General features: G+C 38.9%; 2 protein-coding genes across 7 annotated transcripts in view; both read left to right on the top strand.

Annotated features, from left to right (window-relative positions):
- The window catches only part of LOC135232453 (uncharacterized), a 70,435-nt gene extending 56,267 nt beyond the window's left edge, over positions 1-14,168 (top strand). The window contains exon 3 of the mRNA XM_064291576.1: positions 727-14,168. The gene's annotated coding sequence lies outside the window, so the exon portion shown is untranslated. The remainder of the gene's footprint in view (positions 1-726) is intronic.
- HIVEP2 (HIVEP zinc finger 2) overlaps positions 1-27,638 on the top strand; it is a 237,244-nt gene that overhangs the window by 55,753 nt on the left and 153,853 nt on the right. For 3 of the 6 annotated variants that reach the window (XM_064291569.1, XM_064291550.1, XM_064291542.1), the window contains exon 1: positions 18,274-19,491. The exons of 2 other annotated variants lie outside the window; for them this stretch is intronic. The gene's annotated coding sequence lies outside the window, so the exon portion shown is untranslated. Of the gene's footprint in view, positions 1-588; positions 801-18,273; positions 19,492-27,638 lie in introns of those variants that run through there. One more of the 6 variants, XM_023552640.2, reaches the window with a different exon arrangement.

Below are 27,638 nucleotides of genomic sequence, written 5' to 3'. Positions count from 1 at the left end.
ATTTAATGTAATATAATGTAAAATATAATATATACAATAACATAGCATGACATTTTTCACTTGCTTCAGAAGAGGTAGACATTTTTGAAGAGTATTGGGCAGGCAGTTTGTAGACTGGGATTATGGGTATTGGAGGATAATACCACAGGGGTGAGGAGTCCTCGCTATTGCATTATATTAGGGGTTTTGTCATGTCAGCGTGACTTATCACTGGTGATGTTAACCTAGATCATTTGGCTGTGGTAGAATCTTCCAGGTTTTTCCACTGTGAAGTTACTGTCTCTCTCTTTCATAACGTTCTTTGGGAGGGAGTACACACTTCGGGAAGAAGAATTAAGTTTCACCTTTTGAAGAGAGAGTGTCTACATTTATTATTTCTTTATCCATTCATTTATTATCATTATGGACTCGTGGATATTTATTTTATTCTTTAGGTTTTTTTAATTTTATTTTTAGGTTACTATCCAAAGCCATCATTATTTTCTTGCTCATAAACTATTTACTTTTTCAATTTTATTTTGCTTAGCACTTCCACATTGTATGCATTACCCACCTTTTTTTTTTTTTTTTTTTTTACATCTTCCTGCACACGTTTACATTCTCGTTCTTCAAACCAGTCGATTTAGTTTTGCTGCTCTGGTTCACACTTAAGGTCATTTTCACAGTCAAGTTTTAATGTATGCACTGTGCGAGGAGAAGTCATAATACAAAACTTCTTGTCAGCAGATTGACGAATTTACCTGAGAAATTGAGACTCGAGATTATGAGAATGTGTGGTTGGACCGAAAGCAGGTTTCCAGGTAGGATATCAAAATTGCTTTCTTCAGCGCCTTTGTATTTGATTCTGTAGAAGCCAAATCATCATTTTGTTAGGAGGTGTATAATCCAAAAAGGTGGCGAGGGGATGGCACAGATAGCAAGGCTGCCTTAGAAAATCATTTTGCCTTCCTTTTTTAGATTCTTTAATTTGACTTCCAAACGATACGTTAATAGCTGAGTTTTGAAATGAAGTCATAGAGGAACTTGCAGAAGTATATCTGTAGACCCTATAGGATAGAGTAGAACTGCAAAAGTATTATAGGTATGATTTTTGAGTGTGGAAGCCTACATGAAAAGTATTAATCAGAGTATAGATAATCTTAAAATTTATCATTTCAGAGAAACCAACTACGGAGCATAGGATGTTTTATGTGTTTCACAGCATATTTATTAAATATGGACTGATTTACATTTTGTATTTCTTATGTACTCTCCTAAGTTGTGCTAAGGTCATGAACTCTTTCGGTTGAGTGGGAGGGGCTGGGGGAAGAGAAAAAAGCTTGCAGATCACGTAAATGCTCAAGTTTTGGCATACTGATTTCATAAAAACAAGAATCAGTTTGCCAGCAGCTTCCATTATCTTGTAATCTTACAAGGAGCAGGTTAAAAAAAAAAAAAACAAGAGAGTTGATGCAGAACACGAAGACAAGCAGCCGAAAATCTGAAACACAAGCGGAGTTAATATTATGCAGTGGTTCTTTGCTATTGGACATATAAAAACAGTGTGATCCCGCCATCTACACTACAGAGGTTTCAGCTCCATGGCAACACGCAGAACCTATTCTGTGGAGGGTGTGTATATACAAATGCATTCAAAGCACGGGGTTGGGAGTGAGTTTGGGGGAAAAACAAAACAACCCTCCAAGTCCTGCCCACACATTTTTATATGTGCATTATAATAAGGCCTTTGTTCCAGGAGTCAGATAGAAGTTCATGTCAGCTGCCCTCCCGTCTTTTACATGATCTAGCTGCCATCACCCCCCTCCCTTCTCTAGGCAGAAAAGAAAAAAGGAGGCTAGAAAAGGCAATTACAGAATGCTGCTGCAATGAAAATGCACTTTCCCCTCTGTCTTTTTGGAACGTCACCATAGTTATTGCTTTTCTGTGTGTCTCTGGGGGCATTCTGCTGCTTCTTTGCACAGTCTTATTCTAGAGAGAGCCTTTAAATTGCAGTCTTCAGGTTGTGTAGGGGTTCAGGACAGCAGTAATCAGCTCCCTCCTCTGGGGAAAGAGGGCTTTCTGTCTGTCCTCTGATGGCCTCCCTTTTATTTAAGGACCACGCTGACCTGCATGGCTGGAGTGATGGGTGAATTAAGTACTCTTGTCCATAGCTTCTCAGGCTCTAGCTCAACTGGGAAACTTCAGATTTCTTCTCCCGCTCACGCGTCACAGCCACACTCATCTCCATCTATACCATCAGTCCTTTGCTGAGTCCCTTCATTCTGAAGAAATAATCTCACTGTTTGACTCTTTATTATATGTCTGTGTTTCTGTCCCGCACCTTAGAAATGATAGAACAATAGGAAAAATGTTTATTTTTGCTGTACGCAATTTAGCTGATCTGGGAGATGACCTGAATGCCCTGCTCTATCCTGGTTAACTCTGAGAACCGTCTCTAATAAAAAAAAAAAAAAAAAGTTTTAGATAATTTAAAGAAAAAAAAAAACTAGTTGCCGCCGAGTTGATTCCAACTCATAGTGGCCTCCTACGTTTTCAGAGTGGGAGTGTGCTCCATAGGGTTTTCCATGGCTGTGATCTTTCGGAACTAGATCACCAGGCCTTTCTTTCGAGGCATCTTTGGGTGGATTTGAACCACCAACCTTTCCGTTAATTGCCAAGCACTTAATTGTTGAACCACCCAGGGACTCCTTAGACAATTCTAGTTCCACCCAAAACTTGAGGTTGAATGTCAGTGGTTATCAGCACTAGGTTCAGGTGATACGACAGGAATTAGAGATCCAAGAAATATTCTGTTCAGTACAGATCTTTACTCTTTTTCAATCACCCCTGAGCTTAATGCCTACCCAGTATTATAGATGGCTCTAGTGGTAGAAGGAGATAATTGATGAGAGGCCTAAGGAGAGATTGGGTTCTGTGCTTCTGAAGATCCTTACATAAACAACAGCTAAATGTTGTTTTCAGCTTAAACTTTGGGCTATCCTATTAGACTTCACACAGAGAAACGATCTAGTTCTCTCCCATTGTTTCTGCTTAGAACATTCTTTTTGGAGTCTCTCTCTTAAAATTTTTTTCTCTTAAAAATAAATTTCCTGTGGCCAAGATTATAAATGCCCATATGCAATTGATTTATTGATTTGCTTGTTCAAGTATTTTTGACTTACTGTTTGGAACCAACCTGAACATGCAAAGAACAGGCATGTATCTGTCCCTGAGGAACTATTGGTCTAGAAGTGAAGACTGCAGACTGCATACAAGTGCAAAACATTGTGAAATGGGTTATAAGAGAAGGATGCACAAAGCCTAGCTGTACATAAAAGCGATGCACTCAGCCCTGCTTGAGGTATTTGATAGGGGAATAAATGCTTGAGTTGCCTCTTGCAAGATGAGTAGGAATTTGCCTGGTAGGCAGCAAGGGGAAGGACATTTCAGGAACATAGAACTCTGGCATGCAAAGACCCAGATGCATGGGAAAAGCGAGATGTATTTGTAAGCAATAAACCTTTATACGGCTGGACCACAGGGTGGCGGGGGGGAGGGGAGTGGGATGCGAAGGGAAGGATCTAGAGACCTTGGCAGTGACCAGGCCCAAGAGGACATACCATGCTGGTATGTTTGAACTGTATCCTTTAGGTGATGAGGAGAGGGATGTTCATATTTGTATTTTACAAAGATGTATCATTTAGCATCATGAGAATGAATTAGAGGACATGAAGCCTGGATTGGAAGACATGGATTGCAGACAATTAGAAGTATCTTCAAAGGAAAAAAATAAAGGCCTGAACTAACGCTGTGATATTCAGAACAGTGAGCACAGGATGGATTGTCAAGCTTGGGAAACAGTACTTGGTGGTGAGGGCAAGAGAAGCCAATTCCTAGGACTCTAGCCTGGGTGACAAGGTGGGTAGTGATGACATTGCTCGGGATAAGGAGTAGAGGAAGATGAGCAGGTCTTTGAGGAAGGCAGTGTCCTACATTTTAGATTTGTTGTATCTCTGGTCATTGGGTGGTCATAGGTGATTTGTGGAAAGAACACTGACGTTGAGCTAAGAAAATACCTGAGTTTAAATTTGACTTCTCCAACTTATTACCTGTGTGTTCTTCGGTAGGTTACTTAACCTCTGTGATCCTTAATTTCCTTGTCTGTAAAGTGGAGATCATAATTACTAGCTTGCAGGCTGTTTGAGATAGGTAAAGGAGATAATCCCAGTGAAGCTCCTGACCCAAAGCCACTTCTCAAAAAGAAGGCAGATTATTACCACTGCAGTGTTCTGTAGGCAGATACTGAGATCTGGAATTCAGCGGAGAGACTGAACATGCAGACTTGGAGTCCAGCAGGTACGAGAATAGAATTTATCAGTGGGGTGAAGTGGCATGCTCATTCATTCATCCAGAACCATTTGTTTTGAGCTGGCTGTGTGCCAAGCTCTGTGAGAACTAGGGAAGCCAAGATGAAAAATATTTAGCCCCTGGCCTCAAAGATCTTGAGTCTATAGAATGAGGCAGAGAAGAAAATTGAGCATGTTTTGAATAAGAAGAGGATCGGGGCAAAGCAATATACTTTGACTTTTTTTTTCTTTTTTAATTGTGTAAGATAATATACATACAGAAGAGAAAGTATACAACTTGATTTTTTACAAACTGAGCAGCAGATCAAAAAACAAAACAAAAAAACAGAAATCATCAACCCTCTTCCACTCACAGAAGAACCTAAGGGTAACTATTATCCTAACTTTTTACTCCATGTGTTGATTGAGACTATGTTGGTACTGTGTGTTTATATAGATACAGTGGCTGCAACAATGGGCTCAAACATAGCAAAGATTGTGAGGATGGCACAGGACCAGGCAGTGTTTTGTTCTGTTGTACATAGGGTTGCTATGGGTCAGAACTGACTCAATAGCACTTAACAACAACAAATATATATATGGAATTCCATATGTATATGGAATTATATACTATCTCCTCTTTTGTGTCTTCTTTCACTTAAAAGTATGTTAGATTCATTCACATTGTTGTGTGTAACATTCATTCCCATTGCTGTGTACTCTTCCATTGTATGAATATACTACAATTTATTCATACTATTAACGATTGAGTTACCTTTATTTTGACCTATTAGAAATAGTTCTTCTATGAATATATAGTAAATGTCTGTTTAGTACATACCAAGGAATAGAGCTGCTGGATCATAAGACTTGTGTATATTCAGCTTCAGTAGTTAACTGCCACACACTTTTTCAAAGTGGTTGTACTGATTTATATTCCCTCATTATATTCTCAGTGCATGAGAGTCCTAATTGCCTCCCATGGTGGTATTTTCCTCTTAGCCATTCTGGTGTTTATTTAGTGGTGTTGCCTCGTGGCTTTGATTTTCATTTCTCTGATGATTAATGAAGTTGAACTCCTTTTCATGGGCTTATTGGCCATTGGATATTTTCTTTTATGAATTGCCTGTTCAACTGTTTTGTCCCCTTTTCTGTTAGGCTTTTTGCCTTTTTACAGCATCAGTGTTAAACAATAAAAATCATTTATGGAGGACCTACTGAGAACTATGCTAGCAGTAGAGCTAGAGCAGAGAACAATACAGTCATACTTTTTGCTCTCGTGAAGTTTATTATCTAGATCTCTCTTTCAAAAGCTTGACTGTGCATAGGAGGAGTGAGATGATGTATAGACAGACGGAGGAAGATGTGAATCCAGAGAACATTTTTCTATAAATGTGGACCTTTTATGTGCTGAAGAAAGAGCTAGTGGAGAGGGAAAAGTAAATGATACAAAAGAAATATGGTAATTGAGTGAGCAGAGCCCGGGAGCCACCAGAGTGTGCTGAGCTCTAGAAAGGGCTGATGGGGCTGAAGGAGGGAATGATAGGGAGACATATTACTAAATTTATGGGTAGGGATTATACATGAAAGGAATTTTTTCTTGAAAAACTTTTTATTTTGTTATTATCAGTTTGTAAAGCAGAAGGCAAAGTCATTTGTCTGGGAAAATTGGATAATATTGAGGACAATGGAGGAATATTGCTATTGCCCCTGGAGGAAATGGTGCAGTGAGCTGACCAGAGCATTATGAAGTCACTAATATTACAGAAGGCTAGCAGGAGTAGCCCGGTCTCTAGTTTCCTCAGCCACTCTGAGTAGGTGGTATAGGAACAGAGAGGGTGATGATCCAAAGTTGAGTGGTTTTTAGGATGGGTACACTGAAGGGCAAGGTGACAAATGAATTGGGATGCTGGCAAGAAGACAGGTGAAATGATTCACAGTGGGATCTAGACAGGATAGTGATGAAGGCCTAGAGGAGGAAGAGGAAAGGAAGGAGTGAGAGGAAGAGAGGGAGGAGGAGGAGGAGGGAGGAGGAAGAGCGTGAGTTGTAGAAGGGAGGAGCTGAGGAACTGGTTCTCTGTGAAGTTAAGAACAATAGAGTGACACCTTATGTGATGTGACAGGATTGACTACAGTAGCCTGTCATCTTGACCCAAATTGATCTGAATTTTATGTAAGATTTTATATAAAATAATCAAATACTTAAGCAAATAATCTCTCAAAAAATGTCACATTTTAAATTCTAGCTTGTCTCCTGCACTAGTAGTGAATACATGCTTCTTATTAAATAAAAGGAGCCCCAGTAGCACAGTAGTTAAGAGCTCGGCTTCTAACCAAAAGATCAGCACTTCGAATCCACCAGCTGCTCCTTCGAAACCCTATGGGGCAGTCCTACTCTGTCCTGTAGCGTTGCTATGAGTCAGAATCCACTCAAGGGCAACGGGGTTTGGTATTAAAGACTTCTGAAGAAGTTTCATTTGATCATTTTTTTCTCCAGCATCAACCATTGTTTCCTAGTTGACTCAGTAAAGTTGGCTTTAGAGAATAACAGTAAGTTTAGGGACCTAAAATAAAACCCTGAACGTAAAAATCTCTGGCTTCAGCAACCTCAGCTGAAACAAGCTGGGCATGTCCCTTTAAGCAGTTACATTTGGAGTCTTCACTTGATTCACTCCCAATTCTCTTGTTGTGTTTCCTGGTTGCTACACATTGAAATAAATAGTAGAGTGTGTTAAAATCTTTGGTTTAAATTTAGTACCTAAAATGTCTCATATTGTGTGACACTCTCAACTGAAGTCGTTTTTCATAAAACTAGCATATATGCATTGCTAAATGAAAAGGGCTTCAGTAAAAAACAAACGAAGAAAACCTGTTTTATAGGAATTGGCAGATTGAAAATTCTATGATTTATTCCAGTGTGTATAAAATTCACCTGGGTGGCTCGCTGAAAATGTAGATTTAGGCTCTACATTTGGGCATGATGATGTGGGTTGTCCATAGACTCAACTTTGATAAACCTACTGAAGACCTTCTAGTTTTGGAAGATTACTACAGTACTGGGCACCACCCTGAGTCATTTTGACAAAGAAATAAAATAAATAGCAAGAAAGGGAAAATAGAAAAGAAAAAGATAGGGAGAAAATAAGATGAAGGAAGGAAGGAAGAGAAATAAGAAATAAGTCTTGAAGAAGTCCATTTATAAATTTCTATATTTTAAAACGTAAATTTCAGTGGATGCTAAGTAGTGGTACAAAATTTTAAGATTACAGATGAAAAACAATGTGACGTGTACAAGATTGCACAGGAAAAAAAAATTAAAAAAATACTGTCCACGAAGAGCTAAACTGGCTATAAATTCAAACTCTAAGTATCAAAGGTCAAATGTAGCCACTGGTTTTATTTTGCAACCTTTTAAATTGTAATGTGGTGGATGTACTACCTGTGACCAGGTTTGGTAATGGAGCAGGACTGTAATTATAAACAAATAGATTGGATTATTTTATTTTTGTCCCGAATAGCACATCAAGCCAGTGAATCATCAAGGCAACTTTCAATCTCAGAGACGACTTGGGTGGTGCAAACAGCCTGTACTTGACCACTAACTTAAAGGTTGGTGATTTGAACCCACCTGGCAGCCACAGAAGAAAGGCCTGCTGATCTATTTCCATAAAGATTAGAACAAAGAAAACTGTATGGAGCAGTTCTCCTCTGTAACACACGGGGTCTCCATGAGTTGGAATCCACTGATGGCAATGGTTTTCCATTTTTTGTTTGTTTTGTTTGGTTTTAAGGTTGTGGGGAAGATTAAATGAGACATGAGGATAATGTCTGGCAAATAATCAGTGGAGACTGCGTAGCAGAGTGGTTATGACCACAAACTCTGGATGTCATAGTCCCTGGGTTCAAAGGACTACTCAACCACTAATTAGCTCTATACCCTTGGGCAAGTTAACTCGACTGAACTTTCTCACCTGTAAAAAGAGAAATAATAATAATAGTGCTTGCCCATAGAAATATTGCCAGTAATACATAAAATTAGTAAATCTAAAGCACTTGGAACAACAGTTCAAGGCTCACTGTGAACACTCAGTAAGTATTATCCTGAAATATAACTTCTATTGTCAAGTTCTCTAAAACCTGAGAATCTCTAAAATTTTGTGTTCTCTAAAAATTTTAAAAATGATTATTCAACATGAGGAAGTGTGTATGATTTATAAAGTTATAGTTCTCTTGAGTCTTATTCAATTCAAATCATTGAATACCTACTGTTATAGGCAATAAGTTGCTCCATAAAAAGATGGGTAAGACATGGTCCCTGTCCTCTGAAGACTCAAGCATTACAAGGTATCCTATTAACTTGGTTTTCTTGGATAGGTATTATGCTATTTTGGGAAATAGCATAGAAGCTAATTGAAAATATGTTTTTCAATACAAATAAAAGCATATGAAGGACAGAAGAAGACACCAATATATCACTAAGCATAGCAGATCACACAAGACAAGATGCTGACATTTTTCCAGAGCCAGATATAGTGAAACGGATGGAGCATAGATTATGATACCAGTAAACCTGGATAGTCAAGTGCTAACTCTCGTGTTTACTGATTCTGTGACTACAGGCAGTTGATACAACCTATGTCTCATTGTCTTCACCTGAAAAACAGGCACCTATCTACCTTGCTGAATTGCTAGGATGATTAAATGAGCTTATGTTTGTGAAAATGCTTTATCAACTCTAAGATGTTATGCATTTGTATGGTTTTATCATGATTTATATAATATATAAGGGCCCCTGGTGGCACAATGGTTAAGCGCTCTGCTGATAACTGAAGCTCTGTGGAATCAAGACCTGGCGATCTGCTCCTGTAAAGATTACAACCTAGAAAACCCTATGGGACAGTTCTGCTCTTTCACGGGGGTTGCTATGAGTTGAAAATCTACTGTATGGCACCTAAGAACAACGACATATGGATTTCTGAAGATCTGTGTAGGCTCCGGAGCTCTGGTGGCACAGTGGTTAAAAACTGGGCTGCTAACTGAAAGGTTGGCAGTTTGAACCTACCAGCCACTCCTTGGAAACCCTGTGGGGCAGTTCTCCTCTGTCCTATAGGGTCACTATGAGTTGGAATCCACTCAAGGGCAATGGGTTTGTTGATTGTTTGTTTTTTGGATGTATGGCTCAGAAAAAAAGCACTTAGACTAATGTAGTTTTAATAGAGATACAGAAAACTTATTATTGTCTGTAGAATTACCTCTAGACCAGTCACGGATGGGGAACTTGAAGCCGAGGTTAGAAAAAGAAGAAACATCATAGCTGGCAAATGAAACGGTGGAGCGGCTGAATGACTGACCTAGGAAACAGGCAACAAGTGGCAGAGTAGGATTTGAAGCTGATGGTTCCTTCCACTACACTCCATGCCATTCCCCTGGCTATTTCTCAGTTAAGTGGAAGGGGTGCAGGCTTCAAATTCAGACCTGAGTTAAAATTCCTGCTTGTCACTTCCTAGTGTGTAACTTGATCAAGTTACTGAAGGTCTGGGAGCCTCAGTTCCCTCCTCTGGAAAGGGGAGTGGAACCACGCTCGGCAAAGTTGTGAGCACTAGAGATTATGCCTCTAAAGTACCTGCTTAACAATTAGCTGCTGTATTATTTTTCTTACGATTATACAATGTCAGATTTCAAGGCAAATTGAGTTATATACTTGCAAGATAGGCATACTAATGCAACAGATAATAGCGGCCATTTTACTGAGGTGTTTCTATGTGCCAGGCACCACCTCAAGTGCAGTTACGACGTGTATGATCTCATTTCATCTGCAAAACAACCTGATGATGTAGGTATGACTGTTATCCCCACTGAGGCTCAGTCAGTGAAACTAACTTGCCCAAGGTCACCTAACGACTTTGTGGTGGAGCAAATATGCAAACCTGGCCATTTGTGACTTCAGATCCCACTTCCCTAGCTACTGGATTATTCCTGTCCCTCCTGGGCCAGTGTAGGAAATGTGGGGCAGAGAATGATAGGGTAAGTTGTTTCGTAAGAATTGTCTTTTGAATGGGTATTTGCCTTCGGAATCCTCACCATTGCTGTAGACAGTATTGCAAGGGGCCTGCCCCCATCTGTCATACAACTTTGGCTCTGTTATGAAGCCTCCCTGGGCTCTAGTTTCCTTTTTGGTAAAGTGGCACTATTCCACGTGTTGTAAGGGTTACAGTGAACATTTCAATAGGATAATGACGTAGAGCATAGTCCTGGCGTCTGTCTCCATCTCTAATCTCTTTTCCCCACTCTCTTCTGAAGTAGCAGTCTTGCCCTGACGACTGAGCCTTGGGGAATGGCTACCATTTTTTTTTTTTTTTTTTATATTTTGGATCAACAGAATTCTGTGTTATTCGGCATTCCTATTTTTTAAACTGATGATGTTATACCATAGGATATTATGATTGAGTCCTTTGAAAGGGCATTAAAATATTACTTACATCTTCTCTATACTTTTGATAAACTGCTTATAAATGAAGATACATACATACATATATACATGTATATATATATATATATATATGTACACACACATTTTTTAAAAATCTATCTTTGCATTGATTTGTTGTATTCTGTGTCTGGATGTGTATACTTAGAACATGTCCCTTTAAGAACCAGTAGCCAGCAGCAAAAAATAACCTAGAGCAGGTCAGGTTACTGCCAGCCTCCAAAGACACCCTTCTGGGGTCAGGTTGCTTATTTCTCTGGCACCTCACAGGGATGTGGGAGAGCTTGAGCTATCCCAGCCGGGGGAGAATGTGTGGCTTTGTGCATAGGAGTCCTAGCTTTCAGCCAGGCTCCCTCAAGCTTTCACTTCTTCTGTGCTTGCCCCTTTCTTTATGGTGGAAAGATTCTTGGTTGGATCACATTTAGAGGTTGCCTTAAAGTAATTGTGCCCCTTTCTAGGGACCTGGGTACAAGAGCTGTCTTTCCTATCCACCTTGGCTTTTGCACTGTTTCTTTGAAAACTAAAAATGAAAAAGATATCAAGAGCCATCAAAACAAGCGAACATCTCCCATTCCCAAGGTGGAAGAATGGTAGCCCAGTGTGGGAAGGTCAAGTGAGGACCACCCTCCTCCCACCTCCTCTGCGTGGGGGGAGGGTTGTCCTTGACGTCTCAGCTAGACTTTTCTTGAAGGGGAATGTTTTTACTGGCATATGCCAAGGGATCAGAGAATAAACAGGGTGTAAACAGGGCCTAATATTCAATAAAGATAAACAAACAAACAAAACTGAATATGCCCCTCAATTAGGTCCAAAAATACCAAACCCACTGCCGTTGAGTTGATTCCGACTCATAGCAACCCTATAGGACAGAGTAAAACAGCCTCATAGAGTTTCCAAAGAGTGCCTGGTGGATCTGAACTGCTGACTTCTTGGTTAGCAGCTGTAGCACTTAACAACTACACCACCAGGGTTTCCAGTCTGATAAGGTCCAGGTTTGTTCAACTGTAAAGAAAACAGTGAGCTATCTTAAGAAGCAGTACACCATGTGAGAGGTGCCAAAGGACCAGCAAGAACTTAGATCATCTGGGAGCTTGTCTCAGTGTTGTTACTGAATTAGCCGAGTTGCAATTAGAGAATTTTATAGCTAGGAGGTATCTGGGAGTGACTCAAATTCTTAAATCCTCTCATTTTGCATATAAGGAAGGTGAGGCCCAGAGAGGTGGCCCAAAGTTACTGAGCTAGTTGGTAGTGGATCTGGACCTGCAGTCCAAGTACTCAGGTCATACCCTGCCATCACACTGCAAAGACATAGTCATAAGGGCCAGGATCTCTCCAAGCCCCATTTTCCCCATCTACCTGTCATACCTGCTTTATGAGATTATTGTCAGGATCTGCTAACTGGGTGTGAATGAAGTTACTTTTTAAGGCTATTAAATTATACATATACACACATATGTATACATATATCATGAGTTATATGTACAGTGTAATGCTTAGGGTTTTGTTAAAATTGTTTTTATAAGAATGCAATAAAAAAATCTAGGTTGTCTTTTGGAAATATGAAACACCATGAAATTCCCAGGGAGTATAATGGCGAGGGAGTCCATGGGTGGTGGAAACAGTTAACATGCTCTGCTACTAATTGAAAGAGGTACCTGGGAAGAAAGGCCTGGCAGTCTACTTCCAAAAAATCAGCCACTGAAAACCCTGTGGAGCACAGTTCTACTGTGACACACAGGGCCTCCATGAATCAGAATTGACTTGACAACAACTGGTTTTATAATGGCAAGATCTCTAGACTTAGAGTTATTAACCTGATTGCCCATCTGTTGTTGTTGTTGTTGTATGCCATCGAGTCGATTCCAACTCATAGCAAACCTGTATGACAGAGTAGAACTATCTCATAGGGTTTCCTGGGCTATAATCTTTAGGGTAGCAGATTGCCAGGTATTTCCCCTGGGATCTGTTGGGTAGATCCTATCATACAACTCTATTATTTCTTTGCTTTTCTGCAAAATGGGAATAATAAAATTCTAAGCTTGCCTTGGAGTTGTCCAGGTATTTCCCCTGGGATCTGTTGGGTAGATCCTATCATACAACTCTATTATTTCTTTGCTTTTCTGCAAAATGGGAATAATAAAATTCTAAGCTTGCCTTGGAGTTGTCCTGAAGATTAAAAAAAAAAAAAAAAAAGTACATCACAGTACTTGGTGAACTGTAAGGCACAGAACAGAAGTGAACTATTGTTACCTAATAGCATTGAGTGCCATAGTCCCTGTCCATAAAGCACATATGATATAATTAAGGAGACAGGTCGTATATCCAAAAGCAAATTTCAGCATTACCTGACCTTGGTCAGCACTAATGACTGTAATGACCCAATGAATCCTTTTATTATAGTTTACAAATGGAAGTGTAATCATCTTTATAATTATTTTAAAATTGATCTTTCTCTATAGGCATTTACTCGAATTATCAAGATTTATGCATGGTATACTTTATATTTACAGGACATTATTTACTGTAATAATATGGAAGGTAGAGATTTAAATGGTATTTTTATGACTTTCACTCTAGTTAGACCATTTGCACTAATATATGTGTGTGTGATTGATCTCGTTGGTGATCTACTTCCAAAAAATCAGCCACTGAAAACCTAATGGAGCATACTTCTTCTCTGACACACATGGGGTCGCCATGAGATGGGGTCAACACAATGGCAATTGGTTTTACTGGTTTTTATTATTTGACAGGAGAGGCCAAGCAATTTTCCCAAGACCTCGTGGAATGTAAATGGCAGAGCTGGGATTTGAAGCAAGATCTTCTGATCTCAAATACTCTTGCTATTATAATCTATTCTTCTGTAGAATGTTGGGGCTTCCATTCTGTGGACTGCATTCTTCCTTTGTTTCTTCCATTTATACCATCATTCATACCACTTGGAACACTCCTTTGCCAAGGAAACATGAAGCAACACTGTTTCCACCCTTAAGGAATTTATAGTCTTAGAGGGAAAGCAAAGCAAACACGTAAATATATAAATAATTATATACATAAAATAAGGGGTGGACTATATTGACAACTATAGAAAAGACACAAAGTTTTATACGTGCTTACTGAGGGAAGAAGTTCCATGTGGAACTCTGTCGTATGACCTTTCATACTTCCAGGACTAAATCTCTGTGGATGGAACTGACTCTTTTATATAAGGCTCTTCTGATGTAGAGCGTCTTCTATTAGTGGTAGAGTTGATTTACAAACAGAGAGAAAACTACCGGCACTTAGATCTGATTTCTTTAGCAAAAGAGGCAATATTGAATTAACAACAACCAAAAAAAAAAAAAAAAGGAAAGAAAGACACAGACCCTAATTAACACTGACACTTGAATCCTTGTTGTAAGTAAGACTGATTTGGGGGGAAAGGGAGAAGACAGGTGCTTAAAGGGGGTACCACTGATGCTGGTTGAAATGGATCTGAGCTGTCCAGTACAGTAGCCCCCAGTCTCATGTGGTTATTGAAATTGAAATTAATTAAAATAAAGCACTTCCTCAGTCACACCAGCCACATTTCAAGTATCAATAGTAGCATGTGGCTAGTGGCTACTGCATTGAACAGGGCAGATACATAGATATAGGTCTGACGGACAATGCTGAAATAGGTATTTTTGATGTCTGATATATATGTATGGTGGTGCAGTGGTTAAGCACTCGGTTGCTAACCACAAGGTCAGTGGTTCGAACCCACCAGCCGCCCTATGGGAGAAAGATGTGGCAGCCTGCTTCCATAAAGAGTACAGCCTTGGGAACCCTGTGTGCAGTTCTACTCTGTCCTATAGGATCGCCGCGAGTCGAAATTGACTCAATGGCAATGGGTTATAACTGCACATCAGCAATTCAAATTTTTCTGCTATATATTTATACCTAAGACATAATAAACCAAAAACCAAACCCATTGCTGTCGAGTCATTTCTGACTCATAGTGACCCTAAGACATAATAAGACATAATAGGTACCATTTATTGAGCACCTTCTCAATAATTGCCAGTCTTGTATTAGGCATATAATGTAAACTCTTCCATTTTATCTTAACACCATTTTATAAATTGGAATTCTAAGGTTCAGAGGAGTTAAGTAATTGCATAAGATATAATAGGGCTATGGGTTGAGCCCAATTTTCTTCGATTTCAAATAGAATACTCTTTTGTTCTACCATGCTGTTTTTCTAATCTAGTTAGACCACACCAGGAGTTAGAAATATCAGTGCAGTGTCGCATCATTCAGTCCACCTTAGTTCAACTACAGTGTCAGTTACTCTGCTGGGAGCTGCAGCTGGAGTAATCAGGAACCACAACTACTGACCTCAGGAGCTCAAAGTCAAATGGGGAGTTTGACATACAGATGACAATCACTATACTGTGTGCTGATCTCTACTGGGGGGTGGGGAGAAGTCAAGGAATGCTTTACCTAGGAAGTAACTCAGGGGAAGGTTTTGAAAAATGAAGAGAAGTTGATTGGTGTTTGTGCAGGCATGTTCACGTATGCGCATAGAAAAAGACACTGAGTCATGGAACAATATGTCTTGGGAAAGTACATGGAGTTTGGAATTTCCAGAGCATAGAGTTTAAGGAGCAGATAGGAGAGGTGGATAGGGGTCAGATTATACAAGCTTTTGTATGGCACACCCAAGAGCCACTGAAGGGTTTTAGACAAATTAGTGTTATAGTCAGATATGTGCTTTATAAAATCCACTTTTAGCCATGCAGAGCATAGTTTGGGAGGAGAGAGAAAGCATGGGGGCAGTTATTGCGTTTACCTAAGGAAAAGTATGTTGAGAGCTTAAACTAAGGTTGTGGTGGTGGGGTTAGAGAGAAGATAGACAGGTAACCTGGTAAAATTGTCAGGATTTAGCAATTAGAAGACCCTCAGCGAGATGAATTAACACAGTGACTGCAACAATGAGCTCAAACACAGCAATGGTTGTGAGGATGGTGCAGGGCAGGGCAGCATTTTGTTCTGTTGTACATAGGGTCGCTATGAGTAGGAGCTGACTCAGTGGCACCTAACAACAATGAGTGATTAGATATGGTAGCTGAGATTAAGGAGGAGTTAGGGATGACTGTCATGTATTTACCTTAGGTGCTTGGTGAATGTTCAGCCTCATCAACAGAGATTAGATATGAGGGAAAGGTTGTTCGTGTGTGTGCATGTGTGCGTACATGCATTCTTTGCGCGTCTGTGCATGTGTGTGTGTGTGTGTCTGTCTGTAGGTACATTGCAGGATGGAAAAGGGTGACAATGATTTAATTGACTACAGCCCATAAACAGTCCAGGAAGCAAACTTTGCCAAATGGAAGCAGTTGCTGTTAAACAATGAGACATTTTAAATATGTAATTTAAAAAATTAATTCAGAATTCCACCGTAATACTAAGACTTGTTGTTAGGTGCCATTGAGTTAGTTCTGACTCGTAGTGACCCTGTGTACAACAGAATGAAACACTGCCCGGTCCTGTGCCATCCTTACAATCATTGTTATGTTTGAGCCCATTGTTGCAGCCACTGTGTCAGTTCATCTCATTGCGGGGGGGGGTCTTCCTCTTTTTTGCTGACCCTTTACTTATCAAGCATGGTGTCCCTCTCCAGGGACTGGTCCTTCTTGATAACATGTCCAAAGTAAGTGAGACAAAGTCTTGCCATCCTAACTCCTAAGGAGCATCCTGGCTGCATTTGGAAGAAGTATGGCTAGAATACTAAGACTCAAAGAGGTAACTAACCTTAGAGTCTAAATGTGGTAGATCTGCCTTAGGCCGGGCATAGGATAATGCCCTAGAGATATATTTTCCAATTTTTTAACATAGTCAAAACATGTGTGCTACACTGTTTTTGGTGTATGGCTTTTCCTCCCACAAGTTTATCCATATTATTAAATAACCTAGTCTTAAATTTAGTGGCCTTGTGATTATGTTGTTTAATGTTTCGAAAAAATGAAAATTAACAAGGGCCCTTTAAAGTGTATTTTGAATCTTTTAATTTTAAGCAGTGGTTTGTTTGACTTCTTCATTGCAGCAGAAAATGTGGGAAACAAAGGTTTAAATAATTATAATGATAAGATAGGTTCTAATCTAGGATAAAAAAAAATCTAGGATAAGGCAGTTTAAAAAAAAAATCAATTGTTTTGCTGATAGTAAATCTCACAGACCTGGGATTACTAAAACCAACAGTGCTGATGGAAATAATTTCTTAGGGAACTCAATCCCTTGCGCCCTGGATTGGTAGGTAACATGTATGTGGAATTTGAAATAGTTTGTACTTTAGAGTCAGCCGGTGTTTTAAAATTATCTGAGGTTCCTCAGTTCCGACTTTCCATAGACCACATGACTGAAAGCTGTCAAATGTATGAGGCAGGGTGAAATGTGATCATTTCTGAGTTCGGTGCCTAGTTTTCAGTTACGTAAAAACATCCACTTCTGTAAAATTAGCGAATTATTTTGGTTTCTGAGTCAGTTAACTTTTAAGTACATTCTCTCATCTTTTGCAAAGAAGAATGTGTCTTACTATTTTGCCTTTCGTTCGTTTTGCTTTTTACTTCTTTCTTGTCCATTTTCAAAAAAAAATAATGAAACCTTATGAAATAAAATATACTGTAGGTTAAATTTGTTTTATTTTCTCACCTTTTATGTCAGGAATTAGTCGCGGACTGCTTTGGAGCTGATTAGGAACTTTGCAGTATTTTTGAGTGACGTGGTGGAGGCATGGTGTGTTTCCTCAAAATTGCCTTAGCCGAGATCAGCTAGGGGGCACCAGTGAACATTTCCATTTTGACTCTTTAAACTAGGCCACATACTGTTGACACATATGCACAGGAGAGAAACGTGAATGCTTGGCGAAATCTTCGTACTAAAAATAATTTTCACCTGTATTTATAGCAGCGTTATCACACTTGAGGAAAGTGATGTCGAACCTACCAGTACAGCAAGAAAGATGGCATCTTGTTACTGTTGCTGGAGAAAAAGAACTATACACATTACTTTATGCTCTACCCTCTACAATAAAGCGCTTGTCAAAAGCTATAGTAATGTTGCTGGTGATACCTTTTTTGCTAAACGTGTAGGCAGGAGAGTTAATATCGTTAGGTACTGAGATAAATTCTATCATAGAGAAATAGTCCATGGCTGGAGCCCTGGTGGTGCAGTGGTTAAGAGCTTAGCTGTTAACCAAAAAAGGTCGGAAGTTCCAATCCACCAGCCACTCCTTGGAAATCCAGTGGGAAAGTTCTCTCTGTCCTGTAGGGTCGCTACGAGTCGGAATCAACTTGACGGCTATGGGTTTGAGGTTTTTTGGAATGGTTAGCTGGGTAACTATGAAAATCTGTTGCTATGAGTCGGAATTGACCTGATGGCAATGGGTTTGGTTTGTATAAGGAAAGGGTTGGAAATGATTAGTCTTAATTATTAGTCTTGATTTCCAACCCTTTCCTAATAATAAGGCATGCAAATAGGAAGCATCCAAGTTCTGAGGCAGAATTTTCGGTCTGTCACATCCAATTGCCTTTACTGTTCATTGTTTCAGCACATTTGCTTAAACGGAACTGGGAAGGGAACATTTTTAGATATTCAAATACAAAATGTGCAAAAATTCAGCATTTTCTGATATGAAAGTTCTATGAAAGACCTGCTTTACAGGGTAGCTGTACATATGTTTGAGTGGGAGGAAAAAGAGAACAGATGACTTAAAAACTATTAAATTCACTATGCATGTAAAAAGTTCTTTTTCTCCTCATAAAATAAAAATCTAGGATTTCAGTACTAGTTAACATCTAACTTGTCGCTTGCTCAGCTAAAATATTTGCATATAACACTGAATTTATTGATTCATTCATTTATTCATTTGTCGCACAAAAATAAGTGCCCACTGAGCGTAAGATACTGTAGTAAAAAAGGTGTATCTAATATATGTAATAATTATTTCTAAGAATGATAAACCAATTTTGGGAAAAATATAATGGCAAAATGTCCATTCCTTAGGTGAAAGTTATAATTAAGCTTTATTCATCTTTAAAAGATTGTTTTAAAAGGCTATAGATGCAGAACTGAAATTTATGTTATTTTCTTAGCGTTTAATTGGAAATGGACTAATGCTGTACTTCTTTGGGCTGATTAAGCATTAATGTTTGGGGAACACTCTTAAAGTGAAGGGGAACATGAATTAAATAAAGGATTATGTGGCATTTTATAGATAGCTAGTGGTACTGTTTAATGCTTATAAAGTTGTGTTAAAATTTACCAAACAGCTCGTTACTGCGGGGGCTTTTTTGAACTAGCTGTTTGTGGTTATATCTGTTGAGGAAGCTTAAACTTCAACTCTGCAGCCATTTGACTGCAGCACATTGACTTCAGGTCTCTTGTAAGAAAGTCTAAATGTAGGCTGTTGAATAATCCCTTTGAGGGCCCTGTAACTATTTTTATGCCTGGATATGCGTCATCAGTGGGTATTTTCTCTGGTGACTCGCTTACATCAGGTCTCCTACCATACATTCTATCAGTGAGTGAGTGGCTTATGATTGATGGGAACCACGGCTGTTGTTTAGCTCTATCTGTGACCTCAGCGCATGGACAACAGGAATTTCCAGGCTGTTAAATTCTCTGAATGCTTGAAGACAGGGTCTCACGGTGTTGATCAAGGCAGGTAGCAGTGATATTATTCACCAGCGGCTGACTGGGGGAGGGACGAGAGGAGAGGGGAGGGAGAGAAGGGGAAGGGAGGGCGGAATTCCTTTTGTGAACGGTGGCAATTCTGGCTCAGCTTGTTCTCAGCCCTTGGAGACTGTATATGAGGAAAGGTGCGTTTCCAGAACCTGAGAACGTGGACAGTCAGAACCTGGCACTGGGAGGCACAGAGCCACTCTGTGCGGTTTGCTAGTAGGGAAGGCATTGAGTTCTCTTTCATTAGTTAATGTTTTGTTTTGTTTTAAATTAGTTTATTAGTCAGATTTATCCATGAGTGAGTGGACTATTACAGGAATGGATAAAAAGAGGAGTTTTAGAGTTAGAGAGGTGCCAGCATCCATAGTAATGTATAGGAATTTAGTGTGGTCTTTACTCTAGACTTGTTTAGGTGTTTATCCAGAGGTGGCTCGTAAAGTTGTCTCTCATATTGACATGTTTTGGGGATCAGAGCATTGCATTTGTGTATGTGTGTGGAGATAAATTATAACTGAATTCACAAAAATGTTTTCTCATTTCCTTCCTTTCTCTTCTCTTCCTTACACATGTGTAAATAAGGTTCCTGAACTGCAGTAAGCATTAGTCACCAGCATTTTTGAAGCTCGCTTTGCTCACAGATAAGGATGTCCATCTCCTAAACTTTTTTCTTAGTCTTTGTCTTCCCTACTCCTTTTTCTCTTCTTCCTGGTCTTCTTGCTCTTCTGTCTCTCCTTGAGGAAACGCTGGTAGTGTAGTGGTTAAGAGATATGGCTGCTAACCAAAAGGTCAGCAGTTTGAATCCACCAGGTGCTCCTTGGAAACCCTGTGGGGCAATGATGCTTCTTTGTTTGCAGAAGTAATTCTTTACCTTTTGCTGAGTTAAGGAAGACAAAGTTCTATACAGATAAGGTACACAGGTGAATCAAACTATTACCTCTGGTTTGCCTGTGTTTGTGGCAATCTTTTCAGCAATTATTTTGCCTTTTTAAATGACAATTAGATCAAATTAAAACGCTCTTTTAATGTGATGCAATTATATTATTTACACACAGTTAGACTGAGTTGGTTTTCTGATCTTTTAAGACTATTTTCTTTAAGAAAAGCAACAAAAATGACATTTATTGACTTGGCTTACCAAGTTATATACATGAATTTTTTTTTTTTTTCTCCAGAACTAAGATATATCCCCTTAATGTAGCTTTACCAAGGTTACTTTTCACTGAAACTAGTATCTCCCTCAAACAGATGCAGTGTGGGCATAAAAAAAGCCCTAGTGTAAAAAAGGGATTTTATTCGTATGTTTATTTTTTTGGCTCATACAATTCAATTGAGTGGCATGGGCAGTCAAAATTATTTCAAAAGCTTCATATCAAATTAGCTGTTGGCGTAGTGGTTAAGTGCCGTGGGTGCTAACCAAAAGGTCGGCAGTTCGAATCCTCCAGGTGCTCCTTGGAAACTCTGTGGGGCAGTTCTACTCTGGCCTATAGGGTCACTATGAGTCGGAATCGACTCGACGGCACTGGATTTGGTTTTGGTTGGTTTATCCTAAGAGTAAAAATCTATGCAACAACTGTCAAGTCATATTGCTTCAATTTTAGACATTTAAAATTCACATGATTGAAGGAAAAAGAAAAACGAGTGCCATTATTAACCTCACCTACCAAAAAAAAAAGCAATATGTCATGACAAGCAATCTATAATTTGAAATTTGTGAAATATTGAAATTCCAAGCTCTATGAGTTTTGAGTCATTAGTAGTTGAATGAGTTAAGCCTTCATAATGAATCTAATTAGAAAGAAATCATTAAAATATTGGTGAAATCCGTTGTTTGTGTTTATCTCATTGTACTATCCCCCAGGGGAAACCCTGGTGGCGTGGTGGTGAAGTGCCACAGCTGCTAACCAAAAGGTCGGCCGTTCACATCCACCAGGCGCTCTTTGGAAACTCTATGGGGCAGTTTTACTCTGCCCTATAGGGTTGCTGTGAGTTGGAATCAACTTGACGGCAATGGGTTCATCCCCCAGGAGCCATTGGTGCTTAGCTTCACCTTTGTAAGAGTAGCGTTATGAGAAAAAGACACATTTTGGGTTTAGTTGAGATGCTGACATTCTTCTTTGCCCTACGTTGTGGGGAGTGTCATTAGAAGCTATAAAATTCTTCTCCCTCTCTTTAAAATGTATCTATGTTTTTCGTGTGGGAGAGTATGAGAGCAGAACCAAACATGTAGGAGGGTTATGTATTCTTCATTAAAAATATATTTCACAAAAGATTATAGTTTGTGTGGGAGGGAAATAGCTCCTTGTCTGTTGATTGCATTGTGCTTATTGCATATAAGAACTATTTGAGTTTGGGCAGGATAACCTCATTCTGGTAATCTGATGACTGCTTCTGCTTGGAAAAGAGAATATAATTTTAAGGCTGCATGCTGATAGGCAACAGCAATTGTTTTCTTTTTGGCAGAGCCTAGCATGGAATCTGCTTTGGTATTTTTATAACTGCATATGCAAATTTTTTCTCCCAGCCCTTTTTCTTTCTCTCTCCATGTGCACAGTTTTTTTGTAATCTTTGAGACTGTGAAATTCCAAAGGTGTAATACCTAGTGATGTCAGTGTATGATGATGTAAATTTAAGTTAGAGTGAACTCTTGGCTTGGAGCGAAGTCTTTTTGTTAAAGCAAATCTTTCACTGTGGGCAGATTCCACTGTATACTTGGTTTTTATGGAAACAATTTTATTACTTGTGGGTGATCAGATGGTTTGGGTTTAGCTTGAGTGGGTGATCTATCAACTTTGACCTGTGCAGGTGACAGGGTTGCCTGGCTAACATATTCTTTCGCAAGTTTCCTGTTACGTTACAGGCTTGAGAGAGTGACTTAAGCACCCAAAACTTGCCTACAACACTGAGATGATAGGACACATGATCTTACCTTCTTTATACGTGCATTTTCCCAGCATTACATAGACAAAAAGAGAAACCCTCCAAATTACTTAAAATTACGATGATACCTAAATTGACAGTGTCAGAACAATTGAATGACCCACCTACAAAGCTCATTTGGGGAAGATATAAAATGATCTCATTTGATAAAGGAGTCTTCCACTTTTTTACATATGTAATTTAATTAGTGAGTTATCAGCATTGAAGGAATTCTTAATTTTATGAATTTTGCTTAGCGACTAGTCAAGTTTTGAGACACCTCATATTTCACTGCTGTTATTTTTGCGATGAGGAATGCGAGGCTTAATAAACTGATGGTCTTTATACTGAAATTACGTATTGCTTTGACAACGGATAAAGGACAGGCTATCCCCATTGGAGCTTATCTGCTGGGGTTTAGGAGCTGAAAGGCACTGACATCAATCATATGTATGACGTTAGGAGCCCTCAGTGACCCTGGGCAGAGTCCTCTTGCAGCTGTGATAACAGCAACAAAACTCATAATTACTTAGGGCAATGTTTGCAGCTTTGACCGTGTTGTCTTAATCTTCCTGCAACAGAGGTTGGCAGTGTCCCTCAGTGCCTGATGTGTAGATAACACTGAAGTACTCAGATGTCTACAACAAAACGTCATAATTTTTTTTTCTTTTTCTTTTCTTTTTATTGTGCAGAGCAAGTTAGTTTCTCATTCGATAGTTAACACACAGACTGTTTTGTGACATTGGTTGCAATCCCCATGATGTGTCAACACTCTCCCCTTCTCCACCCTGGCTTCCATATTTTCGTTTGTCCTGTTTTTCTCTCCCGTCCTGCCTTCTCACCTTTGCATTTGGGCAGATGTGCCCATTTGGTCTCATATACATGATTGAACTACAGAACCATGTTCTTCACGTGTGTTACTGTTTGTTTTATAGGCCTGTCTACTCTTTGACTCATAGCGACTCTATAGAGTCTATAGAGTCGCTATGAGTCGGAATCGACTTGGTGGCCCTGGGTTTGGTTTGGGTTTGGTACTCTCTGACTGAAGGGTGAACTTTGGGAGTGATTTTACTTTGGAGTTAAAAGGGTATCCAGGAACCATAGTCTTGGGGTTCACCAGTCTCTGTCAGACCAGTAAGTCTAATCTTTTTTTTTTTTGTGAATTTGAATTTTGTTCTACATTTTTCTTCCACTCTGTTCAAGGACCCTCTGTTGTGATCAGTGGCCGTAGCCAGGCACAATCTAGTTGTTCTGGGCTCAGGGTGGTGGAGGCCGTGGTCTTTGTGGCCCATTAGTCCTTTGGACTAATATTTCTCTTGTGTCTTTGGTTTTCTTCATTCTCCTTTGCTCTGGATGGGATGGGACCAGTAGATATATCTTAAATGACCTCTCACAAGCTTTTAAGACCTCAGACGCTACTCACCAAAGTCAGATGTGGAACATTTTCTTTATGAATTACGTTATGCCAGTTGACCTGGATGACTCCAGCAACCATGGTCGCCAGCCCTCGGCAAAGTAATTCAGTCCCTCAGGGGGTTTGGATGTGTCTATGAAGCTTCTATGACTTTGCCTTTGCCAAGTTGTGCTGACTTCCCCTGTGTTGTGTACAGTCTTTCCCTTCACCAGTGTTACTACTTACCTGTTATTTAGTTAGTGATTTCCCCTCGCCCACTCTTACTACCCTCATAACCATCAAAGATTGATTCTTTCTGTGTGTAAACCTTTTCTTGAGTTTTTATAATAGTGTTCTCATACTGCATTTGACCTTTCATGATTGACTTGCTTCACTCAGCATAATGCCTTCCAGATTTATCCATGTTGTGAGATATTGCGGATTCATCATTGTTCTTTATCATTGTGTAGTGCTCCACTGTGTGTATGTACTGTAATTTGTTTACTCATTCATCTGTTGATGGGCTCTTAGGTTGTTTCCATCTTTTTGCTGTTGTGAATAATACGGCCATGAACATGGCCATGCATATGTCTATTTGCATGACAGGTCTTATTTCTCTAGGATATATTCCTAAGAGTGGAATTGCTGAATTGTATAGTATTACTATTTCTAGCTTTTCAAGGAAGCAACAAATCAATTTCCAAAATGGTTGTACCATTTTACATTCCCACCATCAGTGTTTAAGAGCCCTAATCTTCCTGCAACCTCTCCAACATGTTATTTTCTGTTTTTTTTTTTTTTTTTTTGAGTAGTGCCAGTAATGTCTGGTTGAGATGGTGGTATCGCGTTGTAGTTTTGATTTGCATTACTTTTTTAATGACTAATGATCGCAAGCGTTTCTTCGTATATCTGTTAGCCATCTGAGTGTCTTCTTTGGTGAAGTGTCTGTTCATATCCTTGGCCCATTTTTGAATTGGATTATTTGTCTTTTCACTGTCGAGGTGTTGCAGTATCTTACAGATTTTAGAGATTAGACCCATGTTGGATATATCATAGCCAAAAATTATTTCCCAGTCTATAGGTTCTCTTTTTACTCCTTTGGTGAAGTCTTTTGATGAGCATAAGTGTTTAATTTTTAGGAGATTCCAGTTACCTAGTTTATCTTCTGGTGTTTGTGCATTGTTACTTACACTTTGTATCCTATTTATGTCATACATTAGGACCCCTAGTGTTTACCCTGTTTTTCCTCCATAATCTTCATAGTTTTAGGTTTTATATGTAGGTCTTTGGTCCATTTTGAATTAGTTTTGTGTATGGTGTGAGGTATGGGTGCTGTTTCATTTTTTTACAGATGGATGTTCAGTTTTGCCAGCACCGTTTGTTAAAGAGACTGCCTTTTCCCCATTGAAGGGCCTTTTACCCGTCGTCAAAGATCAGCTGACCATAGGTGGATGGCTTACATATGGGTTCTCAAGTCTATCCCATTGTTAGTGTTTTTCTAGAAATTTCTCCATTTCCTCTAGGCTTTCAAATCTGTTGGAGTGCAGTTTTTCATAGTCCTTTGTTATGATCCCTTTTATTTTGGTTGGGGCTGTTGTAGTGATTCCCATCTCATTTCTTATATGAGTTATTTGCTTCCTTTCCTGTTTTTCTTTTGTCAGTTTGGCAAATGGTTTGTTGATTTTGTTGGTCTTTTCAAGGAACCAACTTTTGGTTTTGCTGATTTTTTTTGTTGTTGTTATTCTCTATTTCATTTATTTCTGCTCTGACCTTTATTATTTCCTTTCTTCTTGTGACCGTGGGCTTCTTTTGCTGTTGTTCTCTTTTTATCTGTTTGAGTTGTTGGGCTAAGGTTTTGATTTTGTCCCTTCTTTTTTTTGATGTATGCATCTATTGCTATGACTTTTGAGCACTGCCTTTGCTGTGTCTTAAAAGTTTTGGTATGATGTTTTGTCACTCTCAATTGATTCTAGGAATTTTTTTATTCCTTCTTTGATTTCTTCTATTAACAAGTGGTTTTTAAGCAAGGTGTTATTCACTTTCCGTGTTTTTGACTTTTTTTCCTTGCCCCTCCTGTTATGATCAGAGAGGAAACCCTGGTGGGGTAGTGGCTAAGTGCTACGGCTGCTAACCAAAGGGTCGGCAGTTCGAATCTGCCAGGCGCTCCTTGGAAACTCTGTGGGGCAGTTCTACTCTGTCCTAGAGGGTCGCTATGAGTCAGAATCGACTCGACGGCACTGGGTTTGGTTTTGGTTTGGTGATCAGAGAAGATGCTTTGTATTATTTCAGTGTTTTGGATTTTGTTGAGGGTTGCTTTCTGGCGTAAAATATGGTCTATTCTGGAGAATGTTCCATGTGCATTGGAAAAGAATGTATATTTTGCTGCTGTTGGGTGGAGTTTTCTAAATATGTCTATGAGGTCAAGTTGGTTGATTGTGGCCCTTAGATCTTCTGTGTCTTTGTTGAGCTTCTTTCCAGATGTTCTATCCTGTACTGAGAGTGGTGTGTTGAAGTCTCTTACTATTGTTATGGAACTGTCTATTTTTCTTTTAAGTACTATTACAGTTTGTTTTATGTGTTTTGGAGCTCTGTCATTGGGTACATAGATATTTATTAAGATATTTATGTCTTCATGGTGGATTGTCCCTTTAATCATTATGTAATAACCTTTCTTGTCTTTTATAGTACATTTTATCATAAAGTCTGTTTTATCTGAGATAAGTATTGCCATTCTAGCTCCTTTTTGGTTGCTGTTTGCTTGATATATTTTTTTCCATCCTTTGATTTTAAATATGTTTATGTCTTTGTATGTAAGGTGTGTCTCTTATCAATAGCATGTTGATGGGTCATTTTTTTTTTTTTATCCATTATGTCACTCTCTGTCTCTTTATGGTACATTTAGATCATCTACATTCAGTGTGATTATCAGTGAGTGTGAGTTTATTGCTGTCATTTTGTTGTATTTTTTTTTTTTATGGTGCTGACATTTTCTTTATTCCTGTTACTTTCTTGTGCTCAGTTCCTTTTGTTTGTGGAATTTCTTTTCACTTCTTTCATTATTATAGATTTTATGTTTATTGAGTCTTTATGTTTTTCTTTTTTATTTTGATGATTAGGTTTGTTAACTATCTTTGTGGTCACCTTGAATTTTACACTTATCGTTCTAAGTTTATTCTTTTTATTACTTAATGTCACCTTGACTTCCCCTCTATTTGAAAATTCTATGACTACACTGTTTATTACCCCTTTTATTATTTTGACATTGTTGTTATTTGCAAATTAATGTCTCTGGTTCCCTGTTTTAAATCTTTTAGTTTTGTTTTATTATTGAGAGTTTATTACCTAAGTTGGTATCTGGCTGATGCTGTCCTGTGTCCTAGACTCAGGTTGCTGTTTGATGTTGTTGGTTCTCTAACTGAAGGACTCCCTTTAATATTTCTTCTTGTAATATTTTGCTTTTTACAAATTCTCTTAATTTCTGTTTATCTGGAAATGTCCCAATTTTGCCATCATGCTTGTGAGAGAGGATATCTTATTCTTGGTTGGCAATTTTTTTCTTTCAAGGATTTACATATGTCGTCCTGTTGCCTTCTTGCTTGCATAGTTTCTGCCGAGTAATCAGAGCTTAGTTTTATTGTTTCCTCTTTGCAAGTGACTTTTTGTTTTTCTTGAGCTGCTGTCAGAATTCTTCTGTGTCTTTAATTTTGGCAATTGTGATAATGTCTTGGTGACTTTCTTTTGGGATCTATCCTATATGGGATTCATTGAGCTTCTTGGATCATCAGCTTTTTGTCTTTCATGTTATTAGGGAAGTTTT

This window comes from Loxodonta africana, chromosome 1 (genome assembly GCF_030014295.1).
Source record: "Loxodonta africana isolate mLoxAfr1 chromosome 1, mLoxAfr1.hap2, whole genome shotgun sequence".
Taxonomy (NCBI): domain Eukaryota; kingdom Metazoa; phylum Chordata; class Mammalia; order Proboscidea; family Elephantidae; genus Loxodonta; species Loxodonta africana.
This window is presented reverse-complemented; position numbering and strand designations above follow the sequence as displayed.